Source organism: Camellia sinensis, unplaced genomic scaffold, assembly GCF_055761805.1.
Source record: "Camellia sinensis isolate YWXY unplaced genomic scaffold, ASM5576180v1 Unanchor3, whole genome shotgun sequence".
Taxonomy (NCBI): Eukaryota; Viridiplantae; Streptophyta; class Magnoliopsida; order Ericales; family Theaceae; genus Camellia; species Camellia sinensis.
In genome coordinates, this window is record NW_028129178.1 from 17,573,177 (window position 1) to 17,597,206 (window position 24,030).

Consider the following 24,030-nt stretch of genomic DNA (forward strand, 5'->3'; position numbering starts at 1 on the left):
TATTGGAAATTTTCTAAGTAATTTACTTTATAATTTACTGAGAATTTTCTGTGTAATTTAATTAGAATTTACTGAGTAATTTACTTGGCAATTTACTGGGTAATGTTCTGAGTAATTTACTGAGAATTCAATGAGTAATTTACTGAGATTTTATGGAGTAATTTACCGTGAAATTATGAAAAATTTACTTCGAATTTTCTAAATCATTTACTCAGGATTTACTAGGAATTTACTGAGCAATTAATTCAGAATTTAATTAGTAATTTACTGAGAATTTACTAAGTAATTTACTGAGAATTTACAGGGAATTTATTGAGAATTTTCTAAGTAATTTATTTTTAATTTACTGAGAATTTTCTGAGTAATTTAATGAGAAGTTACTGAGTAATTTACAGAGTAATTTACTGGGAATTTACTGAGTGATTTAATCAGAATTTACTGAGTAATTTATTTAGCGATTTACTACGTAATGTTCTAAGTAATTTACTGAGAATTCAATGAGTAATTTATTGAGATTTTATTGTGTAATTTACCGTGAAATTATGAAAATTTTGCTTCAAATTTTCTAAATAATTTACTGAGGATTTTACAAGGAATTTACTGATTAATTGATTGAGAATTTACTGAATAATTTTCTAGGAATTTCTTCGAAATTTAATTAGGAATTTACTGAGAATTTACAAAATAATTTACTAAGAATTTTCTGGGAATTTATTAAGAATTTTCTGAGTAATTTAAAGGGAATTTACTGAGTAATTTACTTAGCAATTTACTGGTAATGTTCTAAGTAATTTACTCAGATTTTATTGAGTAATTTACCGTGAAATTATGAAAAATTTCCTTCGATTTTTCTAAATAATTTTCTGAGGATGTACTAGGAATTTACTGACTAATTAATTTAGAATTTACTGAATAATTTACTGAGAATTTCTGGGGAATTTAATTTGTAATTTACTGAGAATTTACTAAGTAATTTGCTGAGAATTTTCTATGTAATTTCCTTTTTGTGTTACTGATAATTTTCTGAGTAATTTAAAGAGAATTTTCTAAGTAATTTACCGAGTAATTTATTGGGAATTTGCTGAGTGATTTACTTAGAATTTACTGAGTAATTTACTTAACAATTTACTGGGTAATGTTTTGAGTAATTTACTGAGAATTCAATGAGTAATTTATTGAGATTATATTGAGTAATTTACCGTGAAATTATGAAAAATTTACTTCGAATTTTCTAAATAATTTACTGAGGATTTACAAGGAATTTACTGAGTAATTAATTGAGAATTTACTGAATAATTTTCTGAGAATTTCTTGAGAATTTAATTAGGAATTTACTGAGAATTTTCTGAATAATTTAATGAGAATTTACTGAGTAATTTACAGAGAATTCAATGAGTAATTTACTTAGATTTTGTTGAGTAATTTGCCGTGAAATTATAAAAAATATACTTTAAATGTTCTAAATAATTTACTGGGGATTTACTAGGAATTTGCTGAGTAATTAATTGAGAATTTACTGAATAATTTACTGATAATTTCTTGGAAATTTAATTAGTAATTTACTAAGAATTTACTAAGTAATCTACTGAGAATTTCTGGGGAGTTTATTGCGAATTTTCTAAGTAATTTACTTTATAATTTACTGAGAATTTTTTGAGTAATTTAATGAGAATTTACTGAGTAATTTACTGGGAATTTACTGAGTGATTGACTCTGAATTTACTGAGTAATTTACTTAGCAATTTACGGGGTAATGTTCTGAGTAATTAACTGAGAATTCAATGAGTAATTTACTGAGATTTTATTGTGTAATTTACCGTGAAATTATGAAAAATTTGCTTCGAATTTTCTAAATAATTTACTAAGGATTTACAAGGAATTTACTAAGTAATTAATTGAGAATTTATTGAATAATTTTCTGAGAATTTCTTGGGAATTTAATTAGGAATTTACTGAGAATTTATTAAGTAATTTGATGAGAATTTACTTTAGAATTTACTGGGAATTTACTTAGTGATTTACTCAGAATTTACTGAGTAATTTACTTAGCAATTTACTGGGTAAAATTCTGAGTAATTTACTGAGAATTCAATGAGTACTTTATTGAGATTATATTGAGTAATTTACCGTGAAATTATGAAAATTTTACTTTGAATTGTCTAAATAATTTACTGAGGATTTACTAGGAATTTACTGAGTAATTTATTGAGAATTTTCTAAGTAATTTACTTTTTAATTTACTGAGAATTTTCTGAGTAATTTAATGAGAATTTACTAAGTAACTTACCGAGTAATTTACTGGGAATTTACTGAGTGATTTACTCGGAATTTACTGAGTAATTTACTTAGCAATTTACTGGGTAATGTTCTGAGTAATATATTGAGAATTCAATGAGTAATTTACTGAGATTTTATTGAGTAATTTATCGTGAAATTATGAAAATTTTACTTCGAATTTTCTAAATAATTTACTGAGGATTTACAAGAAATTTACTGAGTACTTAATTGATAATTTGCTGAATAATTTTTTGAGAATTTCTTGGGAATTTAATTAGGAATTTACTGAGAATTTACAGAGTAATTTACTAGGAATTTACTGAGTGATTTACACATAATTTACTGAGTAATTTACTTAGCAATTTACTGGGTAATGTTCTGAGTAATTTACAGAGAATTCAATGAGTAATTTATTGAGATTTTATTGAGTAATTTACTGTGAAATTATGAAAAAATTACTTCGAATTTTCTAAATAATTTACTAACGATTTACAAGGAATTTACTGAGTAATTAATTGAGAATTTACTGAATAATTTTCTGAGAATTTCTTGGGAATTTAATTAGAAATTTACTGAGAATTTACTAAGTAATATATTGAGAATTTACTTGGAATTTATTGAGAATTTTCTAAGTAATTTACTTTAAAATTTACTGAGAATTTTCTGAGTAATTTAATGAGAATATACTGAGTAATTTACTTGGCAATTTACTGGGTAATGTTCTGAGTAATTTACTAAGAATTCAATGAGAAATTTACTGAGATTTTATTGAGTAATTTACCGTGAAATTATGAAAAATTTACTTTGAATTTTCTAAATCATTTGCTGAGGATTTACTAGGAATTTACTGAGTAATTAATTGAGAATTTTCTAAGTAATTTACTTTTTAATTTACTGAGAATTTTCTGAGTAATTTAATGAGAATTTACTTAGTGATTTACTTAGCAATTACTGGGTAATTTTCTAAGTAATTTACTGAGAATTCAACGAGTAATTTACTAAGATTTTATTCAGTAATTTACCGTCAAATTATGAAAAATTTATTTCGAATTTTCTAAATAATTTACTGAGGATATACAAGGAATTTACTGCGTACTTAGTTCAGAATTTGCTGAATAATTTTCTTAGAATTTCTTAGGAATTTAATTAAGAATTTACTGAGAATTTACTAAGTAATTTAATGAGAATTTACTAAGTAATTTACTGGGAATGCAATTTATTGGGTAATGTTCTGAGTAATTTACTGAGAGTTCAATGAGTAGTTTATTGAGATTTTATTGAGTAATTTATCGTGAAATTATGAAGAATTTACTTCGAATTTTCTAAATAATTTACTGAGGATTTACGAGGAATTTACTGAGTAATTAATTGAGAATTTACTGAATAATTTTCTGAGAATTTCTTGGGAAGTTAATTAGGAATTTACCGAGAATTTACTTAGTAATTTACTGAGAATTTACAGGGAATTTTCTAAATAATTTACTTTATAATTTACTGAGAATTTTTTGTGTAATTTAAGGAGAATTTACTGAGTAATTTACTTGCAAATTTACTGGGCAATGTTCTGAGTAATTTACCGTGAAATTATGAAAAATTTACTTCCAATTTTCTCAATAATTTACTGAGGATTTACTAGGAATTTACTGAGTAATTAATTGAGAATTTATTGAATAATTTACTGAGAATTTACTAAGTAATTTACTGAGAATTTAGTGGGAGTTTATTGAGAATTTTCTAAGTAATTTACTTTTTAATTTACTGAGAATTTTCTTGGCAATTTAATGAGAAGTTATTAAGTAATTTACTGAGTAATTTACTGGAAATTTACTGAGTGATTTACTCAGAATTTACTGAGTAATTTATTTAGCGATTTACTGGGTAATGTTCTAAGTAATTTATTGAGATTTTACTGTGTAATTTACCGTGAAATTATGTAAAATTTGCTTCGAATTTTCTAAATAATTTTCTGAGGATTTACAAGGAATTTTCTGAGTAATTAATTAAGAATTTACTGAATAATTTTCAAGGAATTTCTTCAGAATTTAATTAGGAATTTACTGAGAATTTATTGAGAATTTTCTAAGTAATTTACTTTATAATTTACTGAGAATTTTCTGAGTAATTTAATGAGAATTTACCGAGTAATTTACTTAAAAATTTACTGGGTAATGTTCTAAGTAATTTACTCAGATTTTATTGAGTAATTTACCATGAAATTATGAAAGATTTCTTTCGATTTTTCTAAATAATTTACTGAGGATGTACTAGGAATTTACTGACTAATTAATTGAGAATTTACTGAATAATTTACAGAGAATTTCTTGGGAATTTAATTAGTAATTTACTGGGAATTTACTAAGTAATTTACTAAGAATTTACAGGGAATTTATTGAGAATTTTCTAAGTAATTTTCTTTTTAATTTACTGAGAATTTTCTGAGTAATTTAATGAGAAGTTACTGAGTAATTTACCGAGTAATTTACTGGGAATTTACTGAGTGATTTACTCGGAATTTACTAAGTAATTTATTTAGCGATTTACTAGGTAATGTTCTGAGTAATTTACTGAGAATTCAATGTGTAATATACCGTGAAATTATGAAAAATTTGCTTCGAATTTTCTAAATAATTTACTGAGGATTTACAAGCAATTTACTAAGTAATTAATTGAGAATTTACTGAATAATTTTCTAGGAATTTCTTCAGAATTTACTAAGAATTTACTAAATAATTTACTGAGAATTTACTGGGAATTGATTAAGAATTTTGAAAGTAATTTACTTTATAATTTACTGAGAATTTTTTGAGTAATTTAATGAGAATTTACCGAGTAATTTACTTCGCAATTTACTGGGTAATGTTCTAAGTAATTTACTCAGATTTTATTGAGTAATTTACCGTGAAATTATGAAAAATTTCCTTCAATTTTTGTAAATAATTTTCTAAGGATGTACTAGGAATTTACTGACTAATTAATTGAGAATTTACTGAATAATTTACTGAGAATTTCTTGGGAATTTAATTAGTAATTTACTGAGAATTTACTAAGTAATTTCCTGAGAACTTACTGGGAATTTATTGAGAATTTTCTATGTAATTTTCCGAGTAATTTATTGGGAATTTACTGAGTGATTTACTTAGAATTTACTGAGTAATTTACTTAGCAATTTACAGGGTAATGTTCTTAGTAATTTACTGAGAATTCAATTAGTAATTTATTGAGATTATATTGAGTAATTTACCATGAAATTATGAAAAATTTACTTCGAATTTTCTAAATAATTTACTGAGGATTTACAAGGAATTTACTGAGTAATTAATTGAGAATTTACTGAATAATTTTCTAAGAATTTCTTGAGAATTTAATTAGGAATTTACTGAGAATTTATTGAGAACTTTCTAAGCAATTTACTTTATAATTTACTGAGAATTTTCTGAGTAATTTAATGAGAATTTACTGAGTAATTTACTTGGCAATTAACTGGGTAATGTTCTGAGTAATTACACAGAATTCAATGAGTAATTTACTTAGATTTTGTTGAGTAATTTACCGTGAAATTATGAAAAATTTACTTCAAATGTTCTAAATAATTTACTGAGGATTTACTAGGAATTTGCTGAGTAATTAATTGAGAATTTACTGAATAATTTACTGAGAATTTAATTAGCAATTTACTGAGAATTTCTGGGAAATTTATTGCGAATTTTCTAAGTAATTTACTTTATAATTTACTGAGAATTTTTTGAGTAATTTAACGAGAATTTACTGAGTAATTTACTGGGAATTTACTGAGTGATTGACTCGGAATTTACTGAGTAATTTACTTAGCAATTTACTGGGGTAATGTTCTGAGTAATTTACTGAGAATTCAATGAGTAATTTACTGAGATTTTATTGTGTAATTTACCGTGAAATTATGAAAAATTTGCTTCAAATTTTCTAAATAATTTACTGAGGATTTACAAGGAATTTACTGAGTAATTAATTTAGAATTTACTGAATAATTTTCTGAGAATTACTTGGGAATTTAATTAGGAATTTACTGAGAATTTACTAAGTAATTTAATGAGAATTTACTTTATAATTTACTGGGAATTTACTGAATGATTTGCTCAGAATTTACTGAGTAATTTACTTAGCAATTTACTGGGTAATGTTCTGAGTAATTTATTGAGATTATATTGAGTAATTTGCCATGAAATTATGAAAAATTTACTTCGAATTTTCTAAATAATTTTCGAGGATTTGCTAGGAATTTACTGAGTAATTAATCGAGAATTTACTAGGAATTTATTGAGAATTTTCTAGGAATTTATTGAGAATTTTCTAAGTAATTTACTTTTTAACTTACTGAGAATTTTCTGAGTAATTTAATGAGATTTTACTGAGTAATTTACTGAGTAATTTACTGGGAATTTACTGAGTGATTTACTCGGAATTTACTGAGTAATTTACTTCGCAATTTACTGGGTAATGTTTTGAGGAATATATTGAGAATTGATGAGTAATTTACTGAGATTTTAATGAGTAATTTATCGTGAAATTATGAAAAATATACTTCAAATTTTCTAAATAATTTACTGAGGATTTACAAGGAATTTACTGAGTACTTAATTGATAATTTGCTGAATAATTTTCTGAGAATTTCTTGGGAATTTAATTAGGAATTTACTGAGAATTTACCGAGTAATTTACTGGAAATTTGCTGAGTGATTTACTCAGAATTTACTGAGTAATTTACTTAGCAATTTACCGGGTAATGTTCTGAGTAATTTACAGAGAATTCAATGAGTAATTTATTGAGATTTTATTGAGTAATTTACCGTGAAATTATGAAAAATTATTTCGAATTTTCTAAATAATTTGCTGAGGATTTACCAGGAATTTACTGACTAATTAATTGAGAATTTACTGAATAATTTTCTGAGAATTTCTTGGGAATTTAATTAGGAATTTACTGAGAATTTACTAAGTAATTTACTGAGAATTTACTGGGAATTTATTGAGAATTTTCAAAGTAATTTACTTTATAATTTACTGAGAATTTTCTGAGTAATTTACTTGGCAATTTCCTGGGTAATGTTCTGAGTAATTTACTGAGAATTCAATGAGAAATTTACTGAGATTTTATTGAGTAATTTACCGTGAAATATGAAAAATTTACTTTGAATTTTCTAAATAATTTGCTGAGGATTTACTAGGAATTTACTGAGTAATTAATTGAGAATTTACTGAATAATTTACTGAGAATTTCTTCAGAATTTAATTAGTAATTTACTGAGAATTCAATTAGTAATTTACTAAGATTTTATTGAGTAATTTACCGTGAAATTATGAAAAATTTACTTGAAATTTTCTAAATAACTTACTGAGGATTTACTAGGAATTTACTGAGTAATTAATTGAGAATTGATTGAGTAATTTACTGAGAATTTCATAGGAATTTAATTAGTAATTTACTGAGAATTTACCAAGTAATTTCCTGAGAATTTCCTGGGAATTTATTGAGAATTTTGTATGTAATTTACTTTTTAATTTACTGAGCATTTTCTGAGTAATTTAATGAGAATTTATAGAGTAATTTACCGAGTAATACTAATCACTTCCCACGTACCCAAAGTATTCGAACACGGTACGCTCTGATACCAAGTTGTAACGCCCTCAAAATAATAACATTAAACCATCAATTAAGACATTCATTGACATACAAAATATCCACATTCTTCCATAAATCAGAGTTTCATTACAAAAGTATTACATGTTAACAACAAAAGCAAAGTGCCCTACGGGCTTACAGCTTTCCAAGTTAACACTTGGCTACAACAAAAGAGTGCTAACTCATCTACACATTAAGCCCTCGGCTTGAATATACATGTAATACATCAAAAGGGAACTTAAACAACAAAAATCTGCCCGTCTCTAGCCTCCCAAGCTATGACCTTGGAGGTGGCATGCTACCTGTACCTGAAAATGATATTCCCATATAGGGTGAGCCACAGCCCAGTAGAAATACACTAAACCAACCATGAACAATGACTAAAAGATTAGCAATTGATAGATGGCCAACACTGATACATCCACATAAATCACATTTTATGTCATACGACTTATGAGTCCAAGTTACTTTTCATTTTCCCTTTTTCAACAGATAAGCATATTAGCTCTATCATCATCACAACAGATATGTATCAGAACTATATCCCACATTCACAGATAAGCATATAAGCTACATCCACATTTCACAAAGATAAGCATATTAGCCCTATCTTCACTTCTCTAGACAAGCATATGAGCTGTATCTACACTTCTCAAAGATAAGCATATGAGCTCTATCTTCATTTCTCTAGACAAGCATATGAGCTGTATCTACGGAGTTCATCCCCCATCTCCTCCCAACACTATCCGATTTAGAGGTACATCCCCCATCTCCTTCTCTACACATAACGTATACAAACACATTGGTTCTATATACCATCATTCAATACATACAGTTAATGTATTCTATCAACCGTCAAATTCCATGACACATTCCATTGATTAGTTTTCGTTTGCCTAATCATCATGCATTGTCTACAACAATCACGACTATCCTCCACCGATAGTGTGATGCCCCTGTTCCGTAATATGCTAATTGGTCCATAATACGTATGTGATTATGTGTTTCGATATGATTTTTGTATGCCATTATGTGAATATATGCGACTTTGGAATTCTACCTGTTCACCGTAGGAATATCTGTTTGAATAATCTGCTCAGGAAATTAAATTGAGGGCCTTATCGGCCATAGAACCCGAAATTGATTGCGCCATTGTGATTGGCATAATTTTTAGAGCCTACGGTGAAATTTAATTAGAAATTGATTCGGGTCAGATTAAGTTGATTAAATTGATAATTTAGTGCCCAATTGTTTATTATTATTATTATTATTATTTTGGAATAGTGGGGGTTTGATGTAAAAAGGGCACTACACCCTCAATTCCTTTCCTTATGTGGTTTTGGCTGATTAAACTCTCTAGAGAGAGAGTGAGAGACCCGAAATTGAGAGAGAAAGGGGGAAATCATCTAAGTTTGCTCTTGAAGCTTTGGAGTCTTGAAGGCTAGCTCAAGAATTGACCATAGTTGCGAAGATTAAAGCTCTTTGGTGAGTAATTTTGTAAATTCAGAGTTGAATAAGAATAAAGAACATGAATTTAACTGAGTATGATGAAATTGAATAGGTTTTGTTGGATTACAGCTTGATATATGCATGCATGTAAGGAAATGTTTTGAAATAGCATGTATAAGCTTAAAGTGCATGATTCATGTAGAGTTTTGGTTGAAACTCATGTTTTGATCAGCATTTGTGCTATCTAAGTTGAGAATGTGGCTGATTCATCACATGCATGTGCAATTCGAGAAGATATGAGCTTGAATGTATGAATTTGTTATGTTGGTGTTGAGTTTGACATATTTTGGGCCATGCATGTAGATAAATCAAGAAATTGAGCTTCATAATGTTATAATCTTGCATTGGTACCATGTTGGTATGATCATATTTGAGATTTGAGCCATTGCATGTAAGTAATGTAGCTGGAAAATCGAATTGGAGCTCAAGAACACAGTTCTGGGTTTTCCAGAATTTTGAGGTCCGCTCGAGCGGGGAACATGACGCTCGAGCGAGAAATGCGTGCTCCCAGTACTTTTGCAGACTTGATGTCCGCTCGAGCGGGGTAATTCACGCTCGAGCGGGGGAGCTACTTTGGCAGGCCTTCCGCTCGAGCGTCCTATTTCACGCTCGAGCGTATTTTTGATGCAACCAGCACTTTTGCAGGCCTATAGGATCCGCTCGAGCGGGGAAGTCCACGCTCGAGCGGGGACCCTGTTTTCTGAAATTTTGTTCATGCGTTCTGTGTTTCGTTTTCCGTTCTCTTTCACTTGTAAGCACTCTTAGGCATATGTTAAGCATTGTAAATGAGTTAATGAGATAAGAATAAAGCCTAAAGAGGAATATGTGAATTAAGGAACGGATTGAACTGTTAATGACCCTTTTGTGTTCATGAAATGTGTAGGGTCAAGCTGCAGGGCAAATCCACAAGCCGATCACTGTGAGTAATATCGATATTTGAATGATTGTGAATGACCAATTATTACTCCCTTATATGCTTTGTAAGTTGCTAATTGGGATTGTGGACAAAAGTCTGACAGGAATAAACATAAATGGACCAAAGGTCGTTTTGACATGAATGAATGGGCCGAAGGCCATTTTGACAGAAATGAATGGGCCGAAGGCCGTTTTGACATAAATGAATGGGCCGAAGGCCGTTTTGACAGAAATGAATGGGCCGAAGGCCGTTTTGACAGAAATGAATGGGCCGATGGCCGTTTTGACAGAAATGAATGGGCCGATGGCCGTTTTGACATAAATGAATGGGCCGAAGGCCGTTTCGACATGAATGGAAACCCGAATGGGCCAAGGGCCAGAATGTTTGGAACTACAGTTACTTGATTTGCATTTCGTATAGTTATATATATATCTGTTAAATACAAGTATGAATTGGGCCCAAGGCCATTTGGAACATGTTGTTCTACATTGTTATGTAACTTCTGTATTTGATTTGATATTATTCACTGGGCTATCGCTCACGCTCATTCATGTGTTTGTAGGTGAGCCAAGAGAAGTTCAAACCCAGCCCCAGTGAAGTCTGCCTGGAACAACTAAGGTTTTGAGAGAGTCAGCCCTTGTGTCTCACGCACGAGACCCGACTTCGCCCTTTTGTTATGTATTTACATTTTGTCAAGTTGGCGAAGTTTTGTATATGTCTGCTTATAGTATTTATGGGTTGACTTAGTTTTGGATGATTCTGTCTGTACAGAACCTATGTCGCTATGTTTCTGTTGTGAGTTATTAACGTACATATGTATGGTTTGTTTTGATGTGCCATGTAAGCACAGCTCTATGGACAAAGTTTTAAATTTTGCTTCCCTTTTGGCCCCTTTACTCTGATGTGTTAAGTCTGTTTTGGTTTGAGGTCGTAGGTAATCTTAGGATTACTGGCCGGTTACGTCCTTAACCCATGGGGGCGGGAATGGGTCGTGACAGAGTGGTATCAGAGCACGAGTTAATAACTCACGCACTTGTCCAGAAGAGCAATGAGCGTCTAGAAAAGATCTAGGATGCATTCATGTGATAAGTATGAATTCGAAAGCATCAAGAATACGCTTAAGTGTTTTGATTTGGGCAATTATGTGCTATAAGTTGTGCTGTACTTGCATTGCCAATTGTTTGACTACATATGCTCTCTAGTATATGCATATTTGTAGAATCTTTTGTATATTGTATAATGCAAGTTTAATCAGATGGTGAGTAAGAACTCCGTAAAGTTATGTTTAACTTTAAATATTTGTTGATGATATGAAATGACAAGTACCCTGGAATGCTATGTTTTGTATGAATGATTGTCCAAATTTTCCTGGAACGTAATTGTGGTATCCTTAGCGGAGGCCCTCGCCCAGGGGATATAATACTGTGGCTTATGGTCATGAAGCCCTAGCCCGGGAGAAATAATACCGTGGCACAGGCCCTCGCCCGGGGGAAATAATACCGTGGCCTATGTATGAGATATGCTGATATGCTGGACCAACATGATATGTCACGCTAAAAGAAGTACCACACATGATTCGAATATGAGATATAAATTGTTACACTAATGTGTACAACAAGTTTGTTTTGTAATAATGCACATACATGAAAAGTTGTTTATGTGCATTCAATTCTGCCTACGGGTGTCTATTTGAAATATAAACATGATTTGAGTATATAATTACTTAGTAAATGTTCAGCATGCGATAGTTGATAAATATGCAATTATTTGTTACGTAAGTGATTAATTGCGTACGATATGTGAAAGGAGAATATAACAATGTGCCTATGTGCGAATGTACTCATGTGATTTTATGTTTAATTTCGTATTGGGCATCCTAGTATTTGGTAAAGTTTGATAAGAATTTGTGTAGAGTATGGGCAAATTAAGGGCATACGGTTGGAAGGTTCTTCCACAGCCCGACTTGATAGTCCGGAAAGAGTAGTACAAGAATTGGCAGAGAGCTTGAGACAACAGCGTCAGTTGCCGCTACGGCAAGAACCTTTGCCACCACCAGTGTGAGAAACACCGAGGAGTTGTTATCAGACTTCTGGGGCTCGTTATAGATATGGTAAAATGGACCATACGGCAAGGAACTGTCCCCGGATTGAACGAAATGTGAATGAATCCTCTGCCTTGGCTAAATCCGTACCAGTGGTAGGAATTGCTACTCAGGATGGAGTAATCACACTTATCCCAGAAAGCACTCAGAATGTTGTAACCATTATCCCAGGTATCTATACTGTTTACAAATGAATGCTTATGTGTTGATTGATTCTAAATTAGTACGTTTGTACATTTCGCTTGGGATATTATTTGATTCGGATCGGCATATATTTCATATCTGCTGCATGTGTATCTAGATTGGTTAGACCCACATGATCGAGACTGTATTCATTGGAGGTATATGCCCCGTTGGGAAATTTGTGAAATACGTTTTGGGATATTGATTGACCCTGCACATGCACATATATATCTACACCTATGCTTAGGGTGATTTATTATGTTACCGTCTTCAATGAATAAACCACTGGAATTATGATTCTGTAATCGTGTGACCAAGTTGAGCGCCCTAAATGATGAACTCTATAATTGTGAGACCATATATTTTGATTGGTAGAAAGTTGACTGGGTGATGTGACTAATTTGGGACTTTTGCGTAACAATCCCATACTATGTGTACCCGAGGAACTTTGTATAATGTATTACTGTGCACCATGTTCTTGCATATAAGGCTTATTTGGGAACTGTTATACTGATTATGATACGTACCTCCTGATATGAACACTTGCATGCTTATGTAACTATACCTGAACTTATGTGGACAATACCGTATTGTACGTGATTTGAAACACTTTGATATGAACAGTTGTGATGAATGATTCTGATACGACCTTGAGAACTGATAAATTTAGGGCAGTTATGAAACTATCAGCCATGTGCCTAAACAAACGAAGTGAGCTTTACAGAATCAAATGTACCCTATTTGAGAAAACTTCTATCTGACTTGATCCAATAGAACCTTTGTCTGACTTGACCCGATAGAACCCTCATCGGATATAATTTGACGGGACCTTTGTTTGATTTAATCTGACAAGACCTTTGCTTGGATTGATTGATAAGAACCTCTATCTAAGTTGATTTTGAAAAAGGGGGGTTAAGAATTGTCTATAAATGAATGACCAGATTATTCTTGGCAGAAAAACTGATAGACCCAAAACTTGAATTCGTTTGGAATACTTGACCTATTTGAAAGACCTTTTGTGGGCTATCAATAGATTGATCTACCTATGAACACCATTGAGAACCAACCTTCAACTATTGAGGACATATGTGTTATAGATGAATTGAATTGTACAAATCCCGTGAGTGGGTGTCTTAAGGAACGATGCTTGTGTATTGTCCCATCCTGGTTGGTTTGATGCTATGGGGACTGATGATGGCAGATTGATTTGACTATAAGTAGTGCTGAACAGTTGTCCTTGACTAATCAGAATATGTGGTGTATGGGAGAATGGTTGCTTTAGTGTTATCGGATTTTGGAAGATCAAGTTACGGTGAGTGGTATTATGTTTATTTTGATGACATTCTTGGGGCGTCCTTTCGTGCTAGGGGACGTTAAGCCTATGTAGCACCTTTGATCGAGATACCTTTTGCCACTGACGGTTTCGTACGGGTGGATTTGACTAATCGATCTCGAGTCGGCCACCGACGGTTGTGAACGGGTGTGCTTGATTTCGAGACGATTATTCCTTTGTTTGTCTGGAATGTCATCCTTTGGTATTATGCAGATGTTATGGACATCCAAGAAGCTTTGAAAATTCCTGATTATCCATAAGGGTGCGAATTCAGTACACCTTGTGAACGCCTGCCCAGCGCCATTATATTCTGTAATTGGGGCCCTGAGGATGTGTAAATTGAGCTTAACATGTGGTTGACTCCTTTGATATTACCTTTGCCTTTATGGAGGTTTATATATGAATTGCCTTATGCTTTTGACGACTATCAGATAATGTGGAAAGACTCGATAGAACAGGGAATTGAATATTGAACTGAATTGTGAACTGTAAACTGTTGAATGAATTGAGAACACGTGTATTATGTCAGAAATTGCATGCTTCGATGTTATTGTACTTTACAATCAGTATTATGGGGATGTCTGGACTATGTGTATTGTGTAGGTAATTACTTCGACATTACCTTTGTTGTTTCGGGAATCAGTATCCGGATCCACCTTATATTCTTGAGGACTTTTAATTGACCTTGGACAATTGTGATGAGTCACCGGACTAAATACTGAATCAGATCGTGAATTGGGGAATTATTGAAGAACGAATTGAACTTTTGTGACACGGAATAGACCAAACTTCTGTGATATAGTTAGCTGACATTGAAATAAATATGTTGGTGACCTACCTTGAAGAGGGTAGTTGGTGAATATGTCTAAATATTTTTCGGTGCCAACAGGTCGAAGTTGAATTTCAGATAGTGGCGGGACTACTTCAACCTCTCTCTATTTTGGAATGGAAATGGGAATATGTGGCTATGAATCTCGTTGTGGGGCTACCTTGAGCACCCAAGGTATAAGTCCCATTTGGGCTATTGTAGGTAAAATTATTGAGGTTGCCCATCTCTCCCTGTAAAATTTTGTATGATGCTTGTAGACTAGCCACTGTTTACATCGATAAGATCGCTTGTTTACATGGGGTCCCAGTATCTATTGTTTAGACAGAAATTCTAAAATGTGTTTGAATTCTGAAAAGCCTTCAAGAGGCAATGGGGGCTCAGCTTCTGTTCTGTTAGGTTACCCGGACCCGGAGGTTCCCTTATGGAACTGGTTATCCGTAACCTCACGTGTATATGTTCTGTTTTGTTCCGTTCTGTTTTGTTCTGTTAATGCTAATGAATGTATCACGTAAGCTTAATCATGACTTATGACTCCTGTACTTGACCTGGACAAATTATGAATTTGATACGAAACTGAATTATGATTCGGCGCTGTTTTCCACCCGCAAATTGATGTATGATCAGAAAGAACTTGTTAGATTTTTGGGAGAAATACTCCAAATTTATGCAGTAGATTTTTCAGGGGATTTGAAAGATCTATCCATTGTTGGCAAACTTTGCTTACGACCACAGCCCACCCTCTAGTTTTGGCATGGCACCATACAAGCCTTGTATGGCGGAAAAAGGTAAATCTATGACTGATTGAGAATAAAGCGTTGCTTGATTTCAAGACTAAGTGAATGACCATTAAGAAGGGTTGGAACCGTTGAATGAAAAGTGTTCCGAATTGTTTCGACTGAAGGTAAAATGAGTTTGGAGGACCAAACTTCCTAAAGGAGGGAAGACTGTGATGCCCCTGTTCCGTAATATGCTAATTGGTCCATAATACGTATGTGATTATGTGTTTCGATATGATTTTTGTATGCCATTATGTGAATATATGCGACTTTGGAATTCTACCTGTTCACCGTAGGAATATCTGTTTGAATAATCTGCTCTGGAAATTAAATTGAGGGCCTTATCGGCCATAGAACCCGAAATTGATTGCGCCATTGTGATTGGCATAATTTTTAGAGCCTACGGTGAAATTTAATTAGAAATTGATTCGGGTCAGATTAAGTTGATTAAATTGATAATTTAGTGCCCAATTGTTTATTATTATTATTATTATTATTATTTTGGAATAGTGGGGGTTTGATGTAAAAAGGGCACTACACCCTCAATTCCTTTCCTTATGTGGCTTTGGCTGATTAAACTCTCTAGAGAGAGAGTGAGAGACCCGAAATTGAGAGAGAAAGGGGGAAATCATCTAAGTTTGCTCTTGAAGCTTTGGAGTCTTGAAGGCTAGCTCAAGAATTGACCATAGTTGCGAAGATTAAAGCTTTTTGGTGAGTAATTTTGTAAATTCAGAGTTGAATAAGAATAAAGAACATGAATTTAACTGAGTATGATGAAATTGAATAGGTTTTGTTGGATTAAAGCTTGATATATGCATGCATGTAAGGAAATGTTTTGAAATAGCATGTATAAGCTTAAAGTGCATGATTCATGTAGAGTTTTGGTTGAAACTCATGTTTTGATCAGCATTTGTGCTATCTAAGTTGAGAATGTGGCTGATTCATCACATGCATGTGCAATTCGAGAAGATATGAGCTTGAATGTATGAATTTGTTATGTTGGTGTTGAGTTTGACATATTTTGGGCCATGCATGTAGATAAATCAAGAAATTGAGCTTCATAATGTTATAATCTTGCATTGGTACCATGTTGGTATGATCATATTTGAGATTTGAGCCATTGCATGTAAGTAATGTAGCTGGAAAATCGAATTGGAGCTCAAGAACACAGTTCTGGGTTTTCCAGAATTTTGAGGTCCGCTCGAGCGGGGAACATGACGCTCGAGCGGGAAATGCGTGCTCCCAGTACTTTTGCAGACTTGATGTCCGCTCGAGCGGGGTAATTCACGCTCGAGCGGGGGAGCTACTTTGGCAGGCCTTCCGCTCGAGCGTCCTATTTCACGCTCGAGCGTATTTTTGATGCAACCAGCACTTTTGCAGGCCTATAGGATCCGCTCAAGCGGGGAAGTCCACGCTCGAGCGGGGACCCTGTTTTCTGAAATTTTGTTCATGCGTTCTGTGTTTCGTTTTCCGTTCTCTTTCACTTGTAAGCACTCTTAGGCATATGTTAAGCATTGTAAATGAGTTAATGAGATAAGAATAAAGCCTAAAGAGGAATATGTGAATTAAGGAACGGATTGAACTGTTAATGACCCTTTTGTGTTCATGAAATGTGTAGGGTCAAGTTGCAGGGCAAATCCACAAGCCGATCACTGTGAGTAATATCGATATTTGAATGATTGTGAATGACCAATTATTACTCCCTTATATGCTTTGTAAGTTGCTAATTGGGATTGTGGACAAAAGTCTGACAGGAATAAACATAAATGGACCAAAGGTCGTTTTGACATGAATGAATGGGCCGAAGGCCATTTTGACAGAAATGAATGGGTCGAAGGCCATTTTGACATGAATGAATGGGCCGAAGGCCGTTTTGACAGAAATGAATGGGCCGAAGGCCGTTTTGACATAAATGAATGGGCCGAAGGCCATTTTGACAGAAATGAATGGGCCGAAGGCCGTTTTGACATAAATGAATGGGCCGAAGGCCGTTTTGACAGAAATGAATGGGCCGAAGGCCGTTTTGACAGAAATGAATGGGCCGAAGGCCGTTTTGACATAAATGAATGGGCCGAAGGCCATTTTGACAAAAATGAATGGGCCGAAGGCCGTTTCGACATGAATGGAAACCCGAATGGGCCAAGGGCCAGAATGTTTGGAACTACAGTTACTTGATTTGCATTTCGTATAGTTATATATATATCTGTTAAATACAAGTATGAATTGGGCCCAAGGTCATTTGGAACATGTTGTTCTACATTGTTATGTAACTTCTGTATTTGATTTGATATTATTCACTGGGCTATCGCTCACGCTCATTCATGTGTTTGTAGGTGAGCCAAGAGAAGTTCAAGCCCAGCCCCAGTGAAGTCTGCCTGGAACAACTAAGGTTTTGAGAGAGTCAGCCCTTGTGTCTCACGCACGAGACTCGACTTCGCCCTTTTGTTATGTATTTACATTTTGTCAAGTTGGCGAAGTTTTGTATATGTCTGCTTATAGTATTTATGGGTTGACTTAGTTTTGGATGATTCTGTCTGTACAGAACCTATGTCGCTATGTTTCTGTTGTGAGTTATTAACGTACATATGTATGGTTTGTTTTGATGTGCCATGTAAGCACAGCTTTATGGACAAAGTTTTAAATTTTGCTTCCCTTTTGGCCCCTTTACTCTGATGTGTTAAGTCTGTTTTGGTTTGAGGCCGTAGGTAATCTTAGGATTACTGGCCGGTTATGTCCTTAACCCATGGGGGCGGGAATGGGTCGTGACAGATAGCCCAAGCAGTTATTTCTAAACAGAAAATAAATGCACAATGGATATTCAATCAACATTTCATTTCGGTGAGTGATAAATAATTCAACTACACCCTTTAACCCCATACATTCCCAACCTCAACATTCCTATTTCATAACCTCATTTCTTACGATTAATTAACCCAATTAATCAAACAATGTAATTAGGGCATTTTCCATAATCAACATTACAACCCTTAAGGTCCCATTTTCATCAATGGTTCAACATTTATTCCATTTCTCTATGCCAAACATGCATCTAGGTTTATTATAAATAAAACCCCAACTTTTGTAAAATTACACAAAAGCCCCAAACTTTCACAAAATTACCAAACCAACCCCAACATCTCAAAATACTAAAATTTAAAGACAAAATCCATAGAGAGGAGTAGGATATCCTTACCTCAAATCCGGAGCCCCAAGGGAGAAGATGACAAAACCCAACGTGCTCCAAATCCCGAAATTTTCAGATTAAAATGTAGCCCTCGACGATCAACAACTTTTTTGTAAAGGCCAAAGATGAGCAAATCACTCCTACTAGATCAAAACCTAGAGAGAAGGTAGAGTTCTAGAGTGAGAGGCTCAACAATGGTGTTTTTGGAAAAGTAGGAGAGAGAAGAGAAAGTGAAAAAGTGATTTGAAAAGTCAAAACTCGAAACTTAAACCCAGTCACCCCGCTCGAGCGTCCAAACCCCCGCTCGAGCGGCACTCACAGACTCCCGCTCGAGCGACCAGACTCCCGCTCGAGCGCCGGATGCACTCTCCCAGCATCTCGACACAACAGGTCCCCGCTCGAGCGTCACTCACAACCTCCAGCTCGAGCGGCCAATCCCCCGCTCGAGCGTCCAACACTGCACAGGAAATACTGGATGGGTGTATTCCCCGCTCGAGCGTCAAACTCCCCGCTCGAGCGGACAGGCCAAAATCTGGGCAACTAGTTTTGGTTTCTAAACTCAACCAACCAGTAACAAACCTGCCCAACACATCCTATAACTCAAATACGAAGTAAAAAGGATGTAAACAAGATAATAATCAACTACCAACATCCACGGACACATGTCCGGATCACTGTTCAACAAGGGTAAATCCGGGATGGCTATAACCTCCCCCCCTTAAAGAATTTCGTCCCCGAAATTAAGCACAAGTTTTCAAAAAAAAAAAAAAAACAGGTTTTCCTCCATTTTAAACAATGTTACATTTTAACATTCAACAATTCAACCCATTACCGGCCATCCCATCCCTTTAACAAGAGGCAATTCACAATATGTAAACAACATATGTACTTTCAACATGCATCAACATTACGCATTTCCTTTCCAATTTCAACAATATATTCAACATATATAATGTTACATTCAACTTCCATACGAGGCAAGTTCCAAAACATACTTCCAATAAACCAAAACATTTTCAATGTTTCACAACCTAAGACATATATAAAAGCTCTTAAGTTCAACAATAGTTCCAAAATCTAAATACAAGATTACATATCAACAAACAAGTCCGGATATTTCTCACGGACTTCCAACTCACGTTCCCAAGTGGCTTCCTCCACTCCGTGATGTTTCCATAAGACTTTCACCAAAGGAATGGTCTTGCCACGCAGGACCTGATCCCGCCTATCCAAGACCCGAACCGGTCTCTCCTCATACGAGGCATCCGCATCTACCTCTAAATCGGTCCAATCCAATACATGCGATGGATTTGGATCATACTTCCGAAGCATACTAACATGAAAGACGTCATGCACCCCAGACAACTGCGGCGGTAAAGCCAAACGGTAAGCGACTTCCCCAATCCTCTCAAGGATCTCAAAAGGGCCAATAAACCGAGGGGATAACTTCCCACTCTTCCCAAACCTCATCAAACCTCGCCTAGGTGATATTTTCAAGAAAACATGATCACCTACCTCAAACACCAAAGGCCTCCTCCTACGGTCAGCATAAGATTTCTGACGACTCTGGGCTGTAACAAGCCTCCTACGGATAAGTTCAACCTTCTCCGTCGTCTCCCTAACCAACTCTGGACCCAACAAAGGTGCATCACCCACCTCGGCCCAACAAACTGGAGACCTACACGGTCGGCCATACAAGGCCTCAAACGGTGCCATACCGATGCTAGACTGAAAACTGTTGTTGTAGGCAAACTCTACCAAGGGTAAGTGCCTCTCCCACGTCCCACTGAAGTCCAGGACATAACCCCGAAACATGTCCTCGAGGATTTGAATAGTACGCTCGGACTGCCCGTCAGTCTGAGGATGATAAGCCATACTAAAGGTCAACTTAGTACCCAAGGCACTCTGCAAACTTTGCCACAACCTAGCAGTAAAACGAGGATCTCTATCCGAGACGATCGTCACTGGGACCCCGTGCAATCTCACTATGTCCCGAATATACAAGTCGGCAAGATGGTCTACCGAATCTCTCACGCGCATAGGAATGAAGTACGCCGACTTAGTCAACCGGTCTACAACCACCCAAATGGCGTCACTACCCCGCTGAGTCCTCGGAAGACCTACAACAAAGTCCATAGTGACATGCTCCCACTTCCACTCAGCAATAGGCAAGGGTTGCAACAAACCCGCTGGCCTCTGATGCTCGGCCTTCACTTGCTGGCAAGTAAAGCACTTCGATACGAAAATAGCCACATCTCTCTTCATACCCCGCCACCAAAACTGGCGACCCAAATCCCGATACATCTTAGTGCCTCCCGGATGCACCGCAAGACGTGAATGGTGAAACTCTCGGAGTACTTCCTCTCGGCAAGACTCCGGCACAAACAAACGGTCTCGGTATCTCACACTCAGGTCGGGATACACCGTCAAACCCTTCTCAACCTTCCCACCTGAGATTTTCTCTCGAAGGGATTCTACCTCAAGGTCACCTCTCTGTGCCTCTAACACTCTAGTCACAAGTGTAGGCTGCGCGACAACGGAAAACAAGGCCGCAGCCTCAACAGATTCGCCCAGTAGCTAATCAAACTTGCCAAGAGCTCCCAACACCTCCCATTCTCAGATGGCAATACAAGCAACATCACTAATGGATTTTCCTACTAAGGGCATCGGCCACAACATTGGCCTTTCTCGGGTGATAATGCAACTCAAAGTCGTAGTCCTCAATGAACTCCATCCATCTCCTCTGTCTCAAATTCAAGTCTCTCTGTGTAAACAGATACTTCAAACTCTTGTGGTCCGAGAACACCTCGAACTTCTCACCATAAAGGTAGTGCCTCCAAATCTTCAAGGCAAAGATCACTGCTGCTAACTCTAGGTCGTGTGTGGGGTAATTCTTCTCGTGAGTTTTTAACTGGCGTGAGCCATAAGCTACCACTTTCCCTTTCTGCATCAACACACAACCCAAACCCTCTCGCGAGGCATCACAATAAACCGCATAACCCAACCCTCTCTCCGGAATGATCAAAACCGGAGCGGTGGTCAATCTACCCTTCAACTCTTGGAACGACTTTTCACAAGTCTCATTCCACACAAACTTGACCCCTTTCCGCGTCAATCTAGTCAATGGCGAAGCTAGCCTGGAGAAATCCTTCACAAACCGACGGTAATACCCAGCTAATCCCAAAAAACTGCGGATCTCAAACACACTCTTAGGCTGTGCCCAATCTTGCACTGCCTCTACCTTGGATGTATCAACAGACACTCCTTCCCCGGATACCACGTGGCCTAAGAATTTCACCTCTCCTAGCCAGAACTCACACTTCCCAAACTTGGCATACAGCCTATGGGCTCTAAGCAACTCAAGCACCGCTCTCAAGTGTTCCTCGTGCCCCTCCTCTGAAGGCGAATAGATAAGAATGTCGTCCACGAAAACGACCACAAATCGATCTAAGAATTCCCGGAAGATCCGGTTCATCAAGTCCATAAAGACTGCCGGTGCATTGGTAAGCCCAAATGGCATCACCAGAAACTCATAATGGCCGTACCGCGTTCGGAATGCCGTCTTAGGAATATCCTCCTCCCTGACCTTCAACTGGTGGTAACCCGATCTCAAGTCTATCTTAGAGAAACAACGGGAACCCTTCAACTGGTCAAACAAATCATCTATACGGGGCATAGGGTACTTATTCTTAACCGTAGCCCGATTCAACTTCCGGTAGTCAATACACAATCTCAAGGCACCATCTTTCTTTTTAGCAAAGAGGGCCGGTGCCCCCCACGGCGAAACACTAGGGCGAACAAAGCCCTTATCTAGCAATTCCTGGAGCTGAACTTTCAACTCAACCAACTCTGCTGGAGCAAAATGGTAAGGTGCCATAGAAATCGCGCCGTGCCGGGCACTAAATCAATGGAGAACTCGATCTCCCGATGAGGTGGCAAACTACCGAGATCCTCGGGAAAGACGTCCGAGTACTCACAAACTACCCTCGGCAAAATAACCTGGTTTTCATCACACTCACCACTCTCAAAGCTAGCAAGTAAACCACTAAGCTCACTCTGCCCTCGCGAATCATACCCCGGTGGCAAAACGCTACCAACCCGGTCTCCCAAGAAATGGAACCACTCCCCGCTCAAGGTACATAACGTGACCCTCTGGCAGTAGCAATCGATAACAGCCCGGTATGACGATAGCCAGTCCATACCCAAAATAATATCAAAGCCCTTCACGGGCATGACAACAAACGGAAAAGGAAGCCTATGGTCGGCGACCTCTATATCACAACCTCTAACACCTTGTTTCAAGATCAGTTCACCCCCAAGAGGCGACACCACACAAATAGGAGATGCTAACTGTGCTAACTCCAATTCCAAAACAGATGCAAATGCAGCAGATACAAAAGAATGAGATGCACCCGTGTCAATCAACACATTAGCAACCGAGTTGCAAAACAGAAAAGTACCTCTCACTACCGATGGAGCCGGTACTAAATCCTGCGCGGTAACAGCATACACGCGCCCTGTGGGCCCCTGATCCCCCTGCTCACCTCTAGGAGCATACGACTGCTGTACTGACTGGGACGACGAAGCCCCCGAGTTGGCCCTCGAGGCCTGCACAGACTGAGCTGGTTGAAAACTCTGCGTCTGCCTGGAACCAGACGCTCCCGAAGTGGCACACAACTGCGGACAAAACCTCTTCAGGTGCCCAGGCTGTCCACACTGATAACAAGACAAGGGCTGCCCCCTGCCCAAACTCTGACCCTGCGGTCTAGCTGAAGAAGAAGCAGCTCTCTGACCCCTACCCTTCTACGGGCAAACCGAAACCTTGTGACCCAGTTGGCCACACTTGTAACAAGCAAACTCCCCCTGATTGCCTCTCCCTGAGCCTGCACTCGGCACTGGAAAGGTCGATCTAGAAACTACACCCTGAGGCTGCTGAGGGTTATAACCCCTCTGTCTCCTGCCATCACCCTGACCATCCTGGCTCCTCTTGGAGCCCCTTTGCTCTTCCTCCTCTTCCTGCATCATAATTTCCATATGAGCAACAGCATCTACTAGGTGTCTATACTCTCGGATGTAAGACCCACCAACTCTCAACTTGAGGCCCCGCCTCAACTTCCGCTCAAACTCATAGCAACGGCGTTCCTCGGACGCCACCAGTTCAGGTGCAAACCTGGACAGACTGGTAAAAGTAGCCTCAAACTCGGCCACTGACAAACCCTGCTGTTTAAGCCGGCTAAACTGATCCCTCAGCTTCTCCCTAGCTGCT